The following is a 12,515-nucleotide window of genomic DNA, read 5'->3' on the forward strand; positions in this document are numbered from 1 at the left end:
AAATGCTCTCAGCTACTAAAAAAACTGAGTAGGAAGTTGGACCTCACAGATCAAATAAGTTTGAACGCAGGGTTCTAACAGGCTTTATTTCACATATAAGATAAAATGGATAAAAACTAGGCACGTATAAGGTTTTAATAAGATTTTAATCAAGAAACAATGGTCTACAATTAGCTTTGACATTTAAAATCCACTTAATTTAAACAAGGCAGATGACCAACTTCCAGCATCACAATTACTCAGCATAAAGAACCTTTAACATGTTTCTCATCTTCTACAAGGAAAAAAAAAAAGTCTAGAAAAGAACCAAAACAAAACTTTTGTTTTTTTTGTAAAATATTCTAATTCCTTAAAGTGCCAAGAACTATATGCTGAAACTACATTTCAACAAGGGGCAGGATTTACCTCAAGGCCAGGTTCACCTGCAACCTGCTGATAAATCTGTTAAACAAAACAGAAAAAGATAAAAAAAAAAAAAAATCAGACCACTGTAGCCACAATCCTTCATAATGGGCAATTAAGACAAAAGGTATCAAAATCTGTTCTTTTCTTAGCTTTACCTATATCACCCTATAACCCTTGAGCAAGTAATTAACATAAGCTTTGGCCTCCCCACCTTAACAAAGGGGAAAGGGAATATGTAAACCGCCATAGAATCCTGGTGTAGACTAACAGAGATTTAGAACACTCAGAACCTAAGGCACCCTTATTAGATGAGATTGCAAAGTTGGTTAAAGACTTGGGATATAAAATGACACTGGTTTCTAGTAAAACTGAATCACCTTTTCTTTGGAGAAGTATTATGTTTAATAACTGACTTCCTGTTGATTCAAACAACAGTTTGCAAGCACTTGTACACGTCCAATAAAATATTTCTGAAGCTTGTGCTTGGTCATCAGTCTGCTCTTTCCATCTTCCAGCACATGTGAAAACCTTACATGGCTCACACACTGACAGCTGCCCCCAGCACGATTCACCATGATGCAGCATTCTGTAAACAACACTATGCTGGTCTCCATCCAAGGAGGTTTAGCCATCCGGAGACTTCCTGGATGTGCTGAAGCCTGCACTACAGGAAAGGTCCTCTCCTCCGCTTTCCTAACCAACCTCTCCAATGTCCAATTGCTTTCCTATAAATTAAGAGTAAGAGTCTCATGGGTTCGCTAAGTCTTCACCCTCACTCATCTCTGTATTTACTACTCCTGTTTTCTACAGGAAGATGATACAAACTGTTATTGCTGTTGGTAGATAAGTAGGTCTTGAATTCATTTTGCAAACAAGACCTGTTCTATCTACCTTTTCATTTAGGAGGCTAAAAGCAGAGTCAGCTTGACTTCAAGGACTCTTATTTTGTTAGTCTCCAGAAGAACATGACAAGTCCAGCTTTTAGAACACTGTCTTCTAGCATGTCAAGATACTGAGGGAACGGTCATTTATTACTTTTATAACTTAAAGCTTTAAGAAATTTGAACTCTTACATATGGTTCCTTCACAGCAACCAATGGTCAATGAACCTAAATGCAAGATAACACTTTGTGATTTGGAAAGAGTCCACCCAGTCACCATCTTTTCTGTCCATTAGGAAGTCTCCTGCAAGGAGCATTAATCATAAGGCACAACTATGCCCCAAGTCAGTAAAATGCTCCCAAATATTTTAGAAATGCTACTTAACAGTTCACGTCTTACTACTACAGAGGTTCTTTTCTGCAATTCCCCAATCCCAGAAAAAAACATTAAGCCCAACTTACTAATTGATTGCCTTTTCTTCATTTTCCCCAGTTTGACAGATTCAGGTTTTTCTGCTCTATTTCCACCTCACTCAAATCCTGGTGGAATTAAACTGTCCTTTATGTGAGCTATGCAAATTCAATTTAACAGCTTGCAGCTGATTAAAACAACATGCAGTCACCCAGACAGAGCCAACAAAAATGTTTTTGTAGTATGAACTTGGATTCTAATCTTGCCGTCTCCTCCGTGCTCATTCCTAAGCTTAAATGTCCTTAAGTGTCCAAAAAGACTGAACCGGAGACAAGAATATAATCCATGCACTGGGAAGAATCCAACGAACAAATTGAGGTTTCCTAGCTATGCATTTAAACAAAGCAGGAACTTAGTTTTTACAAATGGATTTACTGAGTACATACATTGCTTCTTGGTAAAGCCATCCTATTATTCTGCCACTCAGAAAGATTTACCACCCTCTGACTTCCTTTCATATCCCAAATACCCATCCAGTTATGGGGGGGGGGGGGGGGTGCGCGAGAGAAGGAAAACTAGAGAAGCATGATCCAAAAATAATGCTAATGCTCCGGGAAAAACGTGGCGGTGTCTTCTGTACAATTTAGAATTCAGCCACAGATTCCTGGAAATCTGGAATGACCCTCCCTGATCCTTGTCCACCTGTATAAATGCCTGTATAAAAGTCACTTCTTAGAAGCTCTGCCTAATTTTTTCTCTCTCAGGCTGAGTTAAGTGCCACACACTCACCTCCTTCAGAATACTTAAGTAGCTATACTGCCACCATGACCTATGTCTACTCCACTTGACTATAAGTCAATCAAAGGCAAGAACTGTTTCTTCATAAATTCTGAATGACTGAATCATGGAAACAATGGTGTTCTGCTTTCAAAGTGCTCATATACCTGAAAAAAAGAGAGAGAGAGAGACATCAAATTGTCTTACAAAATTACAAGTCTCTTTATTAGAAAGTGGGTTTCAAATTTCTGTGTACAGGCAGGAGCAGGGAGAAGGATTCTTCAACCTTTCTTCTGTCCCAGTATACCTTGGATGGATTCATAATGCACCTAAATGTACAACACCTCCCTCTTCATTCCCGCTCATTTCTTCCCCCAAAGACTTGTTTAGCAATCCAAAGAGACAGCACGGTGTGGAGGAAAGAATTCTGGGATGGAAATGAAACCTCACTTCTAGTTTGTCTCACTAACAACCTGTGTTACTTTCAGTCGGTCTCCTCTCAGAGACTGTGCTTCAATTTAAGATGAAAGGAGGGGTATGACCTAGACGATCCTGTTCCACCTCTAATACCAAATGATGACGCTACTGGCCAATTCGGGAAGCTTAAAAATGACCATTTGTGAGTGTACTTTTTCAAATTAATGCAACAGGCGCTGGTACCAGGCAGGAATCATCGACTCAGAAAGGCAGGGTTCGTATAGACTTTCACGTTACGTAACTTACGCAACACAGATCTTGCCCCCGTGCAATTACACCTACTTAAGTTTTTTCTTAAACTTCATTCTGGGTGTGGATTTCTCCCTTCCGTATCTATCCTCACGACTTTTCCGTGAGCTATCAAGCTCGTTTTTCAGGCGAAGTCAAAAGAGCTGAAGACAATGAGTTAGTAACGCGACCTCGGTCGCTGGTAGCCTGACCCGGCGACAGATACACCGACCCCTCACCTCTAACTCCGGTTCCCTGCCGCATCCCTTGAAGCCCGATGCTACAGACAGCCTACCTACAAGGTCGCTGCAGTCATCCGCCCCGCCGAATGGCCAGAGATCAGCCTTACCTTACGCAACACAAGGAGCCTACTTTCCGGTGTCCGATGTCCGTTGTCGGTGGCAACTCCCTTCTCCTTCTCTGCAGAAAAGAGCTCCTTCCGGTTTCCGGGGCGCCAGGAGGAAGTCCTGCCCCACGCGGCAGCGTAAGGCGGTGCGTCGCGTCGAGGCGCCGTGCGCAGGCGCCGAGAATTAAGCTTGTGACACTGTAGGAGGTATGCTCTCCCCTGGGCAGTACAGACCGGAGGGACGCTGGCCAGTGGGTTGTTGTTACCGGGTCCACGGCCGTGGGGAGAGGCCTGGGAGCCATTCAGCGGCGCCTGGGAGAGCGAACCGGAGACGCCATCTTCTCAGAAAAGAACCCCCTTCTCCTACAGGGGTCCTCCGTGAAATCGAGGTCCCCGTGCCCCGTCAGTTGCTTGTGTTTCTCGCTTTGCTCCACCTGCCCCATGCTGTATTTAGTTTCTCACTGTGTTTCGGTTTTCTCTGTGGTCACATATCTTGCTTCAGTAATGCTGAGCGTTGGCTGTGCATCTTGCAGCAGTTAGTTCATAAATGCCTGGTAATTCTTGGTCAGTAGGACTGCTGAAGCTCAACTCATTCCTTTACCAGCGACGGGATTGAGCGCCTACGTAGTACTGGAGTGGTCTGTGGGTATGGCACTCTTGGGGCCGCAACGTAAATTAGAAGTTAAAGTTACTGTTGTCTTAGTTTCCTAGGGTTGCCATAAAGAAGTAACACATATTGGGTGGCTTAAAGCAACATATTCCTTTTCTCACAGTTCTGGAGGCTGGAACCCCTAAAGACTAAAAGTGTCAACAAGATCCTGTGTCCTCTGAGACCCTGGGTAAACCCCCTCCTCACTTGCCTCTTGGTAGTTTCTGGTTCAGTTCAGTTCAGTCGCTCAGTCGTGTCCGACTCCTTGCGACCCCATGGACTGCAGCACACCAGGCCTCCCTGTCCATCACCAACTTCTGGAGATTACTGTAACTCATGTCCATTGAGTCGGTGGTGATGCCATGCAGCCATCTCCTCCTCTATCGTCCCCTTCTCCCACATTCAGTCTTTCCCAGCATCAGGTTCTTTTCCAGTGAGTAAGTTCTTTGCATCAGGTGGCCAAAGTATTGGAGCTTCAGCATTAGTCCTTCCAATGAATATTCAAGACTGATTTCCTTTAGGATGGACTGGTTGGATCTCCTTGCAGTCCAAGGGACTCTCAAGAGTCTTCTCCAACACCACAGTTCAAAAGCATCAATTCTTCGAGGCTCAGCTTTCTTTATGGTCCAACTATCACATCCATACATGACTACTGGAAGAACCATAGCTTTGACTAGACGGACTTTAGTTAGCAAAGTAATGTCTCTGCTTTTTAATATGCCATCTAGGTTGGTCATACCTTTTCATCCAAGGAGCAAGCGTCTTTTAATTTCATGGCTGCAGTCTCTTATCTGCTTTTATTTTGGAGCCCAAGAAAATAAAGTCTGCCACTGTTTCCATTATTTCCCCAAGTATTTGCCATGAAGTGATGGGACCAGATGTCATGATCTTAGTTTTCTGAATGTTGAGTTTTAAGCCAGCCTTTTCACTCTCCTCTTTCACTTTCATCAAGAGGCTTATTCTTCACTTCCTTCCATAAGGGTGATGTCATCTGCATGTCTGAGGTTATTGATATTTCTCCTGGCAATCTTGATTCCAGCTTGTGCTTCGTGCAGCCTGGCATTTCACATGATGTACTCTGCATGTAAGTTAAATTAGGGTGACAGTTTACAGCCTTGTCATATTCCTTTCCCAATTTGGAACCAGTCCATTGTTGCATGTATGGTTCTAACTGTTGCTTCTTGACCTGCATAGTTTTCTCAGGAGGCAGGTAAGGTGGTCTGGTATTCCCATCTCTTGAAGAATGTTCCACAGTTTGTTGTGATCCACACAGTCAAAGACTTTGCTGTAGTCAATAAAGCAGAAGTAGATGTTTTTTTTGAAATTCTCTTGCTTTTTCTATGATCCAGCAGATGTTGGCAATTTGATCTCTGGTTCCTTTGCCTTTTCTAAATCCAGCTTGAACATACGGAAGTTCATGATTCATATACTGTTGAAGCATAGGTCAGAGCATTTTGAGCATTACTTTGTTGGCATGTGAGATGAGTGCAATCGTGCAGTAGTTTGAACATTCTTTGGCATGACCTTTCTTTGGGATTGGAATGAAAACTGACCATCAGTCCTGTGGCTACTGCTGCATTTTCCAAGTTTGCTGCCATATTGAGTGCAGCACTTTAGCCACAGCATCTTTTAGGATTTGAAATAGCTCAGCTGGAATTCCATCACCTCTGCTAGCTTTGTTCATACTGATGCTGCCTAAGGCCCACTTGACTTCACATTCCAGAATGTCTGGCTCTAGGTGAGTGATTACACCATCACTCTGGGTCATGAAGATCTTTTTTGTATAGTTCTTCTGTGTATTCTTGCCACCTCTTCTTAATATTTTCTGCTTCTGTTAGGTCCATACCATTGCTGTCCTTTATTGTGCCCACCTTTGCGTGAAATATTCCCTTGGTATCTCTAGTTTTTTTGAAGAGATCTCTAGTCTTTCCCATTCTTTGTTTTCCTCTATTTCTTTGCAGTGATCCCTGAGGAAGACTTTTTTATCTCTCCTTGCTATTCTTTGGAACTCTGTATTCAGGTGGATATATCTTTCCTTTTTTCCTTCACCTTCTGCTTCTCTTCTTTTCTCAGCTATTTGTAAGTCCTCCTCAGACAACTATTTTGCCTTTTTGCATTTCTTTTTCATGGGAATGGTTTTGATCACTGCCTCCTGTATAATATCACAAACCTCCACCCATAGTTCTTCGGCACTCTGTCTATCAGATCTAATCCCTTGAATCTATTTGTTACTTCCATTGTCTTCCATTGTATAATCGCAAGGCATTTGATTTAGGTCATACCTGAATGGTCTAGTGGTTTTCACTACTTTCTTCAATTTAAGTCTGAATTTTGCAATAAGGAGTTCACGATCAGAGCCACAGTCAATTCCTGGTCTTGTTTTTGCTGACTGTATAGAGTTTCTCCATCTTTGACTGCAAAGAATATAATCAATCTGATTTCAATATTGATCATTTGGTGATGTCCATTTGTAGAGTCAACTCTTGTGTTGTTGGAAGAGGGTGTTTGCCATGACCAATGCATTCTCTTGGCAAAACTCTGTTAGCCTTTGCCCTACTTAATTTTGTACTCCAAGGCCAAAGTTGCCTGTTACTCCAGGTATCTCTTGACTTCCTGCTTTTGCATTCCAGTCCCCTATGATGAAAAGGACATCTTTTTTGGTGTTAGTTTTGGAAGGTCTTGTAGGTCTTTATAGAACTGTTCAACTTCTTTGGCATTAGCAGTTGGGGCATAGACTTGGATTACTGTGATACTGAATGGTTTACCTTGGAAACCAACAGAGATCATTCTGTCGTTATTGAGATTGAACCCAAGTAATGCATTTTTGAACTCCTTTGTTGACTGTGAAGGCTACTCCATTCCTTCTAAGGGATTGTTGCCCACAGCAGTAGATATAATGGTCATCTGAATGAAATCCGTCCGTCCCAGTCTATTTTAGTTCACTGATTCCTTAATGTCGGTGTTCACCCTTGCTATCTCCTGTTTGAGCACTTCCAGTTTACCTTGATTCGTGGACCTAACATCCCAGGTTCCTATGCAATATTGTTCTTTACAGCTTCAGACTTCCATCACCAGTCACATGCACAACAGGGCATTGTTTTTGCTTTGGCTCCATCTCTTCATTCTTTCTTGATCTATTTCTCCACTCTTCTCCAATAGCATATTGGGAACCTACCAACCTGGGGAGTTTGTCTTTCAGTGTCATATCTTCTGTCTTTTCATACTGTTCATGGGGTTCTCAAGGCAAGAATATTGATGTGGTTTGCCATTCCCTTCTCCAGTTTCTGGTGCTGTCCAACAGTCCTTGATGTTCTATTCTTGTAGCTACTCCTTACTCCAGTCTCTTAACTCTGTTCTCCTTATGTTTCTTCTCTTAAAAGATGGGATGGAGGGTCCAGGCTACTCCAGTATGACCTGAGTTTAACTGATTACATCTGCAATGGCACTGATTCCAGATAAAGTTGCATTCGAAGGTCCAGGAAGGACATGAGTGGGAGTGGGGGAGAGAATTTGACACTATCCAACCCAGAATAGCGGTCAAAGAGCCTAAGAAGTAGGCAAGCCAAATACTGACAATCAACAGCTGTAGTACAAGTGAACGCAAACATATTTAGTTGGATCTGAGAAGTTTTCATGGACACTGGGGCTTCCCAGGTGGTGCTGATGGTCAAGAACGCACCTGCCAGTGCAGGAGATGTAAGAGACACAGGGTTTCATCCCTGGGTCGGGAAGATTGCCTGGAGGGGGACATGACAACCCACTCCAGTATTCTTGCCTGGAAAACCTCATGGACAAAGGAGCCTGGCGGACTACAGTCCATAGGGTCACAAAGAGTCAGACATGAACGAAATGACTTAGCACACACACACAGACAGACACACACATACTCACGGTGAGGGGTGGGTAGAATTTGGATGTGTCATTCGTAGACCATCACAGCATGCTTGGCAAACAGACAGCAATGACAAGCACTGGTTGAAATGTAAAAAGAAGTTAGGTTAAAGCAGGAGGGATCTTGAATGCAGGCTGAAGAGTTTGGAGTCTGCTCTGTATGTTAAAAGAATAAATTGAAATGTTTCAGAATGTGGGCGTTGTGCTTTGAAGATTAATTAGTAACTTGAGCCAAACTTCTGTTGTGTTACTTACTCCAATTTAATGAGCATTAATCCCATCCTCTAATACCCTGTGCTCTTTGTTCCTGGTGTCCCTGCTCATGCTGTCCTTTATTTCTGGAATGTTGCTTTTAGGCCATGTGATTTTCACTTGTTGAGATATATATATATATATATATATATATATATATATATATATATATATATTTTGTCATGGAAATTGTGCTATGATATGAGGTGGGGAGGAGAGTTGTTCAACTTACTATTTTTTTAAATTGAAGTATAGTTGATTTACAGTGTTGTGTTTCAGGTTACAGAAAAGTGATTCATATAGATTCTCTTTCAGATTCTTCTCCATTATAGGTTATTACAAGATACTGAATATAGTTCCCTGTACTTTAGTTCCTTATGTGTTCCCTTGTTGCTTACCTATTTTATATATGGTAATATGTATGTATTAATCCCATACTCCTAATTTATCCCCCCTCTTCCCCTTTGGTGACCAGAAGTTTGCTTTACATGTCTGTGTCTATTTTTATTTTGTAAATAAAAAATGCTTTCTGTGTGTCTATTTTTTTTGTAAATAAAAATGTTTTGTATCAATTTTTTAGATTCCATATATAAAGGATATCATATGCTATTTGCCTTTCTCTGTCTGACTGACTTCACTTAATCTCTAGGTCTATCCATGTTGCTGCAAATGGCATTATTTCATTCTTTTTGTGGCTGAGTAATATTCCATTGCATATATGGAATATTATCTTCTTTCTCCACATCTTTTTTCTCCATCGTCTGCCAACGGGCATTTAAGTTGCTTCTGTGTCTTGACTATTATAAACCGTGCTGCTGTGAACATTGGGGTACAAGTATCTTTTAGAATTAGAGCTTTTGTCTTTTCTGAGTATATATCCAGGAGTAGAATTTTTGGATCATGTGGTAACTCTAAGGATTTTTTTTTTTTTAACTAAGGATTTTTTAAGGAACCTTCAGACTGTTCTACATAGTGGTTACATCAAATTTACATTCCCACCAACAGTATAGGAGGGTTCCCTTTTCTCCATACCCTCTCCAGCATACTTTTTGTTGATGGCCATTCTGATCTGTGTGAGGCAATACTTCATTGTAGTTCATCCTTATTTTATATTGTTAGTATCCCCCTGATGGCACAAGCAAGCAAACAAACAACAACAAAAAACACTAGAGACCAAACTCACATAGATACAGTCTTCTAAAGTAAAATATTTGCAAATTAATCCCATACTCCATCTGGAACAAGAAAGCATTTATGCAATGATTTAATATTAGAAAAATCTGTTGCTACAAATCATTTATATAGTTTAGAGGTTTTAAAAAACTATATGATCACCTCAACTGATAAAATGTTTTCTGAAATAATTCAGTATCTACTTAAAACACTTTCAGCAAAATGGGAATGGATAAATTGCAAGTTGATAAAATGAGCCATAAATCTATAGTAAACATTGTGCATACTGATGAAACATTAGAGACATTGAAGTCAGGAAAAAATAGATAGCCTCTTTCACTGCTAGTGTTTCACATGGTGTTAGATTTTGTAGCTAATGCAGCAAAACAAGAAAAAGGCAAGATTGGGAAAGGAAGAAGCAAAAATATTATTTTCAGATGATGTGATTTTCCTTCTAAAAAATGCAGGAGAATTAAATGACAAACTATTAGAACTAATTAAATGGTTCAGCAAAGTGGCTAACTTAATATATAAAAACTTAAAATTTTGTTATATGTCTAATAGAAAAAAAGAGTCCATCAGAATACAGTGAACAAAAGATGTACAGTAATATGAATATTACTGAAAGACATGAGAGGTTTAATTAAATGAAGATTTTCATGTTCCAGGATTGGAAAAATTCAGTGGTTTTTTTTTTTTTTTTAATTTTAACTTCTTTATTAAGGTGGATACACATTCTCATATTAACAATTCTTGTGAACAAAAGCAACCAAAATAAGGCAATAGTAAGATGTGCTTCACATAAAAATAATCATGTGGCTAAGAGGAGATCTGGCCCTGTACAACAGAAAGATTAGGAAGCAAAACGTGAATAAGCCCTATATTCCAGAAGCTACCCAAATGTGTGAGCAAAGACAGCACACCCATAATATAGCTCACTTAGGTTCCTTCTTTATGACGCATAATTCCTTAATTATCCATTTGTGAAATAAGAACAAACATTAAGAAATGTGAAATCCAAATTGCATTCATTTTCACAATATCAATACTAAACTCAAGACAGCAACTTCATTGAATATAAATGTTTCAAAAGTAAAAGGCAATCTTAATTTTTTTTATCCTATGAATAGGGTCTGCAAAAAAAGGTAGATTATTTAACTCTACTTGCAGGAGACTAGGCTCAGCCTGCACTGAAGGAGCATGAGCAACAAAAGACAGCAAACAAATACCACTAGGAGTAATGCCCATACATATCAAAGTATCTAGGTGAACCGTGTTTTACTTATGTAGCAAATCTATTAAATAACCAGCATATGGAAGCTTACACCTCATGCGAGAGAATTATCAAATTAACTCTACATCTATTAGAAATCTCTAAACCCCACTCCCCAAACAATTTTAGTACACCTACCAAGTACTGTAGGTCATTTAGAAAAACAGAAATAAAACATACATCAGTCTTTGTAATTAAGCATTTTTCATATCATATAAACAATGTTCAGATATAAACTGTTAACTAAATGTTTTTTCTAAATATGATTTATGTAATCAAGACTTTCTTAAACAAAGACAGGTCTTGGGAATATGATCTGTACAAACTTACAGTAGTGTATATTCCAAAACAGATTTTCCTCCTATTATGATATGACAATAAAACTCTTTTCTGAGTGAAGATATATGTTAAGGCTTAAGGTGTAAACACTTCGGAAGGAAAACAACTTAGTGAAGAAATTACCGTTCATTTAAAAATGTGTATCATCTCATAATAGGCCCCTGAATTTTCAAATTCACATGTGAGAATACATTTACATCTTAAATTTCTAGGAAAGGCACAAGCTTTATGTAAAAAAGCAGCAAAATTTTAAACCCACCAATTTACTGAAAAAGCCATTACTTTTATTAGAAACAAAAAATGCTTCTCAAGGTGTTGGCAACAGGTCATACTACAGACATTTATTTCATACAGTGTACTTCTCCCTTCAATTATATTCCAGTTGGAGGAGGAATACCTCCTTGAGAAGTGGTATTTGATGGACTGTGAAAGCTGGTCTCCTTATACACAAACCAGGCATTTCCTCCCCAAAGTATCATATTCAGAAAGCCAAAGATCACAGATACGTTTAGGGACCCCATACTCGTCACAGAGACAAACTGGCACAACGTTCCTTGAATACTACAAGGCTTAAGCTCCTGGACAATGCTGGGACCAGTAGCTGTTTTAATATCTGTAAGAGCTTTAGCCCAGGCTGAAGTGCTCACCAACCACAAAAAAGTCGCGACAATAGTAATTACAAAGTCAGTCATGGGAAGCTTTCGATTATCACGATACAGGTTTGTGTAACCAACATAGAGGAGAAGAGCAGCAATGCAGTACAGGAAGACAAAGACTGCAAAAGTAACATAGAACTGCGAGGAAGAGGAGTAATCTCCAATAAGGACATAATTTTTCCAATCTACACGACAGACATTTACACCTTGAGGTGACTGAAATGATGCTTCATTCAACCTGAATGGATAACCAAAAGTAGCTGTAATCGTTTTATTCTCAGCACCTTTATCACAAGACACTTGAATTTCTGTTTTGCCCTTAAAACCTCCACAGGTAGCAAAAGCAAAGATAGAAGCAATCCACTCGAGGACTTTGATGAAGCCGAGAGGCTCCTTGAGCGGGTTGAGATTGAGCTGGAAGGAGGACATCCTCTGAGGGAAGGAGGGAAAGAGTGTTAGGACGGCGGGGCGGAGGAGGAGGGGGACCGGCCCGACAGACAGAGCTCCACGGCCGCGAGGAAGGGCAGGAGGGGCGGCTCCGGGAGGCGGGCCTGGGAGGCCGCGGGGCGGGGCGGCGGCGGTTGAGCCGCTTGCCGAGGCGCTGGGGCGGAGACGGAGCAAAATTCAGTGTTTTAAAGATAAAATTTTATGACAAAAGTTTTTGATACTCTGCCTATTAAAATACTGATAGGCTGTCCAAATAACTTTATTTGGCCAAAGTATATTATTTTTTTATATACTCCTATGTGCAATTTA

The 12,515-nt window shown here is 40.2% G+C and overlaps 1 long non-coding RNA gene, 1 other non-coding gene and 1 pseudogene across 4 annotated transcripts; all 3 read right to left on the bottom strand.

Annotated features, from left to right (window-relative positions):
- Window positions 1-127: 127 nt before the first annotated feature.
- Window positions 128-4,149, bottom strand: LOC110146229 (uncharacterized). 3 transcript variants are annotated; one of them, XR_011491906.1, is made up of 3 exons: window positions 3,530-3,634; window positions 2,488-2,642; window positions 128-441 (listed from the first exon to the last, which is right to left on the bottom strand). It is a non-coding gene; the product is annotated as an uncharacterized lncRNA (long non-coding RNA). The 3 variants fall into 3 exon arrangements; XR_011491907.1 differs by having other exon boundaries at window positions 128-1,840; XR_002316446.2 differs by having other exon boundaries at window positions 128-2,642; window positions 3,530-4,149.
- Window positions 1,237-1,364, bottom strand: LOC139038861 (small Cajal body-specific RNA 15). Its single transcript, XR_011491999.1, has one exon. It is a non-coding gene; the product is annotated as a small Cajal body-specific RNA 15 (non-coding RNA).
- A 6,029-nt stretch (window positions 4,150-10,178) lies between the features above and the next one.
- On the bottom strand, window positions 10,179-12,288 carry LOC139038752 (synaptophysin-like protein 1 pseudogene; annotated as a pseudogene).
- Window positions 12,289-12,515: the final 227 nt, after the last annotated feature.

The sequence above is a fragment of the Odocoileus virginianus genome, chromosome 16, assembly GCF_023699985.2.
Source record: "Odocoileus virginianus isolate 20LAN1187 ecotype Illinois chromosome 16, Ovbor_1.2, whole genome shotgun sequence".
Lineage (NCBI taxonomy): Eukaryota > Metazoa > Chordata > Mammalia > Artiodactyla > Cervidae > Odocoileus > Odocoileus virginianus.